Genomic DNA, 8,482 nt, shown 5'->3' on the forward strand with positions numbered 1-8,482 from the left:
AGATGTTTATTGCAAGGTTTCACACAAGCTTGGTGCCTCGCCAAACGTTATAGTAATTGGAGGCTGTGTTTAATTACTGATCAATGTAAAGTTGGGACGAGACAGGCCTGGAAACCTCCTTTGGTCTAGACTCTCTCCTTTTCAGAGACGGCAGGAGGCCCTGGCCCTCCGTGTCTCAGCCCATCCCAAACCAAGGATTGGCCAGTGACCAGAAAGGAGGATGTGGGCTTACAGTGGCTATAGCCCACTGGCTTCTGGGAAATGGCTCTGGGGGAGAGGAGACCCATTTCTGCTACTGTCCTTTTCTTGCCATCCTGTTACTGTGGAGGCCCGGTCTGTGCCGGTTATTGGGATGACATGGATCAGTGAATTTCTCCCAGTGCCTGGATTAAGAGCTTTACATACATTGTCATTCAGCCTAACACAAGACCGGTGAGGTAGCCAGGCTCCAAGTGGGCCCTCAGTGAGCCCTGCCTCCTGGTATTTACCTTGCTATGGAGTCCTCTCCCACACGGAGAGATGGACCTGCAGAACCAACACTGTAGAAGTGACAGCTTGTGACTTCCAAGGCTCTGTCGTTAAAGACGCTATAGCCTCCGCCTTGCTCTCTTGAATCACTGGGGAAGGCTGGTAGCCGTATCATGAGGACACTCAAGCAGGTTTGGGGATCTCCATCCAGGGAGGAGCTGAGAAGCCACTGTGGGGATGGGAACCTCCAGTCCATACATGCCTTCAAATGAGAGTGTAGCCCCTGCTGATGGGAGAGCTGCAACCTCATGAGAGACCCTGAGCCAGGACCACCCAGCTAAGTAGCTCCCAAGTTCCCGAACCCACAGAAACTATGAGATACAAAGTGGTTATTGTGGTAAGCCATTAAGTTTTGGAGTGAAAGTGTTAGTCACTCAGTCATGTCCAACTCTCTGTGACCCCATGAATTGTAGCCCACCAGGCTCCTCTGTCCATGGGATTTCCCGGGGAAGAATACTGGAGTGGGTTGTCATTTCCTTCTCCAGGGGATCTTCCTGACCCAGGGATCAAACCCATATCTCCTGCATTGCAGACGGGTTCTTTACCACTGAGCCACCAGGAAAACTCGAGTCCAGCCATATAATCTCATAATTATATAATGACTATATACAGATATATATTTAAAAAATCTATTTATATATTAATGGGATACATCCTATATATGATAATATAATCACAATAAATGTGAATGAGTTAGATTCACCAATTAAAAGAAAAAATATTATTTCATTCTTTTCTCCAAATAACCACATAAGATAGGCATTATTATACCAAATCTACAGATGAAGGAGTTGGCTCAGAGTGGGGAAGAAACTTGCCCAGGGTTTCCAAAATCAAGAGTGGATAAAGTTGGGATTCAAACCCAGGCCCTTCTATAAACCTGAAGCTCTAACACCATACTGTGTTGTTAGCGCCCTTGGCTAGAAGAGGAAACTGAGACTCAGAGGGGTTAACGACCTACCCAGAGCCACACAGCAAGTCATTTCAAAACTGGAGCCAGAACTGGGGCTGATTTGTTGTCTGGTGTCTGCTCCCATGAACTTCCGGGCTCTGCCATCAAAGCACAAGGATCTCATGTGCTTCTGTCTTCACAGCTGCTTGAGACAGCTGGGGACCTTTGGCTGTGCCCAGAGACCCTGTGGAGTCGGGTTGGGGGTCGTTTTCAGGGCGGAACACCAGCACAAAGCAGTGTGCACGGCAGGGTGGGGGTGGCTCATGCATCTAGCTGAACTCCAGTAATTACATCAGGGCCGGCAGCATAATTTGTATCTGGGTGATGAATGTCTGTGTTTTCGGGCCTGATTGCCCTATTTACATTTGGAATTTGCTGATCTATTATTAATGTCTCCTGGAGGCCAGGGTGACAGGCGCGAGCAGCTGGGGAGTCCTCTCCCCCAGTGTAGGGAGTAGGCCCTAGTTCCCCAAAGCCCCTCCGTAGCTCACTTTGTGTGACCCTGACTTTCACAGGGCTCTTGGACTGAGTGGCAGAGAAGCTGACCTGGGATGGGGTTTCCCAGCCTCTTACCTGAGTGTACACACTCAGATGTACTATACATATACACAGACACAGTACATGCTTACACGTACACACTTGTACATATGCATACATACACATCCCTATATATCCATAGGCATATACATGGAATTTACACAAACACGCATATACATGAAATGCATGCACGGACATGCTAACACACTCGTGTGTACAGGCACACTCATGCATGTACATGTGCACAAGTGTACAGCATAAATACAGTTACTACTGAATGTCTGAGTCACCCTGCCCCCTAAATTTATATGTTGAAGCTCTAACACTCCATGTGATGATGGTATTTGGAGATGATGTCTCTGGGAAGTAATTAGGGTTAAATGAGGTTGTGAGGGTGGAGCCCTCATGATGGGATTGGTGCCCTTATTACAAGAGACACCAAAGAGAGAAATCAATTTTTTCTCCATGCACGTGAAACAAGGAAAGACATGTGAGCATACAGCAAAAAGGTGACTGTCTACCAGCCAGGAACTGAATAGGCTAACACCTTGAACTTGGACTTCTTGCCCCCTGAACTATGAGAAACTGCATTTCTGTTGTTTAAGTCACCCAGTCCTTAGTATTTTTATGGCAGCCTGAGCTAAGACACACACACACACACACACACACACACACACACACACACACATTCTCATGTGTCTAATCATGCTGGGAATGGCACAGCAACTTGGCAAGTTCTCCCACCTTGAGAGGGAGGGGTCTATGAACCATGGGCCCAGATGGCCTGGGTGTGAATCCCAGCTCTGCCACTTATCAGCTGTGTGACCTTGAGCAGCTTACTTTACCTCTCTGTGCTTCTGTTTCCCCATATGTAAAATGGGAATGATCATGTTACTATGTCATAGGGTCGTTGTGAGGATTAACTATGTTAATGGAAGTCACTTGCCTGGTGTACTTTAAGCAGTAGATACACATTTGTGGTGGTGTTATTGTTTATGTGCTTGTCACATAATAGGCTCTGAATCCAGGTGGCACTAGTGGTAAAGAACCTGCCTGCCAATGCAGGAGACATAAGAGACGCAGGTTCGATCCCTGGGTGGGAAAGATCCCCTGGAGAAGGGCATGGTAATCCATTCCAGTATTCTTGCCTGGAGAAGCCCATAGACAGAGGGGCCTGGTGGTCTACAGTCCATAGTGTCTCTGAGAGTCAGACATGTCTAAAGCGACATAGCATGACATAACTGTATGCGAAAACCCCAAAGCTGCAATAACCACCACCCTACCCTGAGTATTTACTATGCACTAAACATTTCCTATCTGTTTTATCTCATTTCACCCTCATAACCAGGAAACCAAGGCAGAGACCCACACATACTTAAGGTCGCACAGGTAGCAGAAATGGGACTTGAACCTGGGTCTTTGCTGCCGCAAGAGTCGTGGCCCTTAGCTTAAACTGCTGCATATCCCAGAAGCAAAGCAGAGAGCAATGGGTTTGCAAGCTGCAACAGGCAGGCTGACCTGAGCACAGCACCTGGAAGCCATAGGAGGAGCACCAGGCCCAGGGGCTACAGCAGCAAGCCTCGCCCGCTGCGCCCTCCAGAAAGGGCCCCCGGTTTCCCTGCGATCCCAGGGAAGGTCAGGCAGCGAGCACATTAAGGCCATAAATTTGTCATGAAGGCCTGGAAATGAACGAGGCTTATCATTTATGGATGGAATAATTAAGGCACTGTGCTCGGCGGTTCGCCAAGGCCTGTGCCCTGATGCCAGGCGTCACCAGCAGCTGAACTGGCTTGGGGTGTTCGTTGTCGCTCTCCGTGTCTCCCCCCGCCCCGCGATCCACCACACCCCTCCCCTGCAGCACCTCAACTCGACCCCTGGAGGAGCAGACTCCATCAGCATCAGGGCAAATGCAAGCCCACATTTAAGTAGCGATGGCCCCACCCTCATGTTGTCTTACCAGCCCTGGCCAATCCCAGGGAGATTTCTCCTGAAGCTCCGCCCATGGGGGAGTTGCTGCCCAACCCTCTTAGATGGAGGTAGCGGGCCTGGCTCCTTCTTGGGAGGCAGGCTGGCCTCTTCCTATGGCGCCGAGAATCTTGGACTGATCTGCATTCAAATCTTGACTTTCTCATGCTCCTGCTGTGTGTCTCTAGGCTAGTCACATCACCTCTCTGAACCTTAGATTTCTTCTCTCAAAAATGGGCAAAATAATATTGTTATGGATTGCATGGTGGATCAAATTAAACCAGAGTTGTGAAGTGCATCGTGAGGGTCTGGCTTAGAGTAAATGCTCCACAAATCCAGCATTTCATGGCTTTTCCCAACAGAGGGCTCGGGCAGGCTGGAATCAGAGGCTCAGAGAGGCAACGAGACTTGACCAGAGATGCACAGCAAGTGAGCAGAAAGTGGGCACCTACTTCCTTCCCCTGGAGTTCCTGTCACCTGTCACTTGTGGGTGGGTTCAGCCCATTCCCCAACAAAAGGTCGAGGCCCCTGGCCCAAGTTCCCCAGGTCAGTGGAGGGGAGAGGTGATTGGACAGGTCATTGCCACCACTAACGTACAGAGGGGCACTGTTGTCTTGCTGCCCAGGCCCTGTTTCAGATGCTCTGGAGTTATGATTTCTCTTCATTCTCCAGACAACCCTCTGAGGTAGAAGCCATTATTACCCTTCTCGTTTCAGAGGTGAGGAAACTGAGAACTGCAATCAGCCCCCTGACTTGAGTCACTCAGTCAAGAAGTTGGAATTTGTGTCTGATTTCCTGGGTCCGAGCAATGCCAGGCTTGGGGGGAGAGTGGCAAATTAAAGACTATTTTAATTATTAAAGAAATATCACTTGACATGTTCCAGAATTTCAGTTTTAATATTCTGTATTCTCAAATGGGACTTCCCTGGTGGCTCAGATGATAAAGAATATACCCGCCATGCAGGACACCCAGATTCAACCCCTGGGTTGGGAAGATTCCCCTGGAGGAGGGCATGGCAACCCACTCCAGTATTCTTGCCTGAGAATCCCCATGGACAGAGCAGCCTGGCAGGCTACAGTCCACGGGGTGCCAAATGGGTTCAAGCCCTCACTTTACAGATGGGAAGACTGAGGCCCAGCCACCGGAGACAGAGCCTTGGGGCCTGTCCCATCCATAATGGGCATCAAGACTGCTAGAGAGGCTTTTGGCACCTGCCTGGAGGAGGAGTCTGGACCCTCCTTGGCTAACCCCACCCACCCTCCATCACCATGGCAACCATGCAGGTGAGCCTCATCACTGCTAATCCTCTAATTACCAGCCACCTCTTCAATCGGCTGTAATTACTTTGGGGACACAGTTAACCTCTCATTAGGAACGCACGGCCGCTTTCTCCAAAAGCGCAGCAGTGACATGCCTAGTAATTTACCGCCCCGGCTCGCAGGGCCGCTTTGTGTTTAACTCGGGCGCCATCGCATCCCTGTCATTACTCCAGCCTGGTTGTCATGACGATTAATCATTCAATCCCTCATCAGCAACTTTTGCCAAATGTCACCCCGCTCTTGATCAAAATCCATCCTGGAGCCCGACACTGGGGGACTAATGACTTGGAAATAGGCTTCTCCATTCCAGACAGCTTTCCCCCAGGACTCCTCAGCTCCCTCCAGGAAAGGGAGAGGGGGCCCCGAGTTCAGTGTGGTGGGGGGTGAGGGGCACAGAAAAACCAGCATGTATCGGGCGCTGGCTCCCTGCTAGGCACCTGAGGGGCACTGATCCTTTTAACCCTCAGAACCACTGGAGTGCTGCAAGGGAGGCTGGTGGTTTGCCAGCAAGGAAGTTTGGAGAGATTCTAACTCAGACCTGTCTGACTCCAAAGCTGAGATCTTTTTTTTTTTTTTTTTAATATCAAACCTCAAGGAGAATGAGCCTTCCCAACTAGCAAGGATCCTACAATGTCAGAGTTTGGGCAGCATTGTAGAAATTAGCCGGCCCATTAAATTCAAGGCAAAAATGCCTTAAGAGACAACTCTGGGCACTTTATGATAAGAAACCCAATCCAGCGACTTCCCTGGTAGTCCAGTGGTTAAAAATCCACCTTGTGTTGCAGGGGACACTGGTTAGATCCCTGGTTGGAGAACTAAGATCCCATACGCCATGAGGCAATTAAGCCCAAGTGGGGCAACAAAGATTCCACGTACTGCAACTAAGACCCAGGCAGTCAAATAAATAAATAAGTAAAAAAAAAAAAAAAAAAAAAGAAACCCAATCCAGAGCGAATACCTAACTGTCATGAACATCTGTGTCCCAAACAACACGGGAACAACACCCAGCAGACAGCAACCTCAGAACCCAGGTGATGAAACAGGCTCAGCCATACTTGGACTGACTTGGGTTCAGATCTCAACTCTCTCACGCTGCAGCTGTATGCCTCTGGGCTAATATAAGGACCCTTAGAGCTTTATGATGGACTTTAGTGGCTGACGAACTCCCTGAAATACAAGCTGCATTGCCATTAGCTGTGAGTATGGGCATTTTTCTAGGGAGATGCTCAGGAAGATGTTAAGAACCTACTGCTCTTGTATACTTCTCGCATCTCTCCCCATGTCCTTCACTTACAAAAGGGCACACAGAGGCCCAGAAAGGAGCCATGACTTGCCCCAAATTCCACAGCAATTCAGGCTGGGAACCGCTGGTCCAGGCAGGGGTGACCGCTTTCTTTGGTGTCCAGGGCTGTGCAAAGAATTCTTCCTTCACAATGGCTTGGAAACCCCTAGTCCCCAGCCTCCTGAGAAAGCCCAATCTCCCACCCGCTGAAGGAATCTTCCCGAAGCCCCTCCCTGGGAACGTTCTTGCTGGCTGGGCCTCCAGCATGTGTGAGATATAATTACAGCACGTTGTAAATGGCATTAACAGGCCGTCACAGCAGCCACATGGTATTAGCAAACGGCTCTGTCTTCATCATGCAGTCCCCACGGCCCCTGGGCTGGAGCACTTCCCAAGGGGTCTTATCCAGGTCCAGGCCGCAGAAACCTCCTGGAGGAGGATTGGGGGCAGGGGGCGGTGATTCAGCTCAGAGAGGCCTGGGGGATCTTCCCCACTAAGGCTTTCTGAGATCCCAGAAGAGAGCTGAGTAGAAAGTCAGGAAATCTCATTCGTAAACCTGATTCAGCCTCCAAGAACTAACCTTTGTCAGGCAGCGACTTATGAGCCAGATACTCTGGAGTGTAATCTCATTTAAACCTCATAACCACAACCCCAAAGACTATATCCTTTTTTCTGCTTTATAAATGAGGTCACTGAGGCTTGGAGGGGAAACGTTACTTGCCCAAGTACCTTCAGATAATGAGAGTGGCCGTTGTAGTATTTGAACCAAGTTCTGATGTCTCCAATACCTGTGCTTTTTTTAAAATAATTTTTTTGATGTAGACCTTTTTTAAAGCCTTTTTTGAATTTGTTACAATATTGCTTCTGTTTTATGTTTTGTTTTGTTTTTCTTGGACAGGAGGCATGTGGGGTCTCAGCTCCCCAACCAGGGATCGAGCTTGCACTTCCCCGCATCGGAAGGCAAAATCTCAGCCACTGGACTGCCAAGGAAGTCCCCCCTGTGCTTTTTAATATCATGTTGCCTCCTCGGAGAAGTCTTTGATCAGTTTTATACCAATAGGTATTGATACTACAGCCTTGAAAGTACTTCCTTGAAGCTACCAGCCCACCATAAAGTTACCAGCATTCCACCCCCCGCGCCCACCCCTCACCCCAGCTTTGCTCACTAGACCTTCCACGCGAGCAACATAGTAACAACACAGTAATAATCAAGATAATAATAAATATTGTCTTTCCATACAGTTTCTCCTATGATCTTAGTAGCAGACCAATAGGGAGAAGAGAACAATTCATGTTTGAGAGCGTTGAGAACCAAGGCCCAGAGAGGGAAAGTGATTTGCCTAAGGCCCCTCGGCAAGTCTGGTGGTAAGGCGTAGAATAAACTCCCCTTGTCTTCTGATTCCCAGTCCTGGTTCTTTTCCGCAAACTACTGAGAAAATGTCCATAAACCTTCAGGCTGGGGACTAAGCAGAGGGTCCTTCACTCTTCTGGGTGCTTCCTGCCCTCCCCGTGGGTACCAGCAATTCACGCTTTATCCGGGAGGCCTCCGGGCTGCAGGATGGGCTGCCTCTCGACTGGTAAGCAAATCCCCTGCTGAGCAGGTCATATTTTATCCAGGGCGCCACCTGCCAGCTCATTTGCTTACAGATACAGGTGCTTCATCAGGGAGGAATTAGTGATTACTTAGCCCAGAGACCCTGGCAGACAGAGAGCAAGCCGGGGCCATAGCTGGAGTGGGAAGCCAGGGATCTGACAGTGAAGTCTCTATCTTCTCCCAGGCTGCTTAGCCCTGCTCTAGACCCAAAGCACTGGGGTTAAGGATAGAAGGAAGGACCTCTCTGCTTTGGGAAAAACTGCCCACTCCCACCCCCATACATATCCTATCAGTTCTCCGAGCT

At 49.4% G+C, this 8,482-nt stretch overlaps 1 long non-coding RNA gene across 1 annotated transcript; it reads left to right on the forward strand.

The window, feature by feature from the left end:
* The first annotated feature begins 5,183 nt into the window (after nucleotides 1-5,183).
* LOC123330042 lies at nucleotides 5,184-7,821 on the forward strand. The gene is made up of 2 exons (XR_006545743.2): nucleotides 5,184-6,498; nucleotides 7,483-7,821. It is a non-coding gene; the product is annotated as an uncharacterized LOC123330042 (long non-coding RNA).
* The last annotated feature ends 661 nt before the right edge of the window (nucleotides 7,822-8,482 follow it).

Source organism: Bubalus bubalis, chromosome 17 (genome assembly GCF_019923935.1).
Source record: "Bubalus bubalis isolate 160015118507 breed Murrah chromosome 17, NDDB_SH_1, whole genome shotgun sequence".
NCBI classification, from domain to species: domain Eukaryota; kingdom Metazoa; phylum Chordata; class Mammalia; order Artiodactyla; family Bovidae; genus Bubalus; species Bubalus bubalis.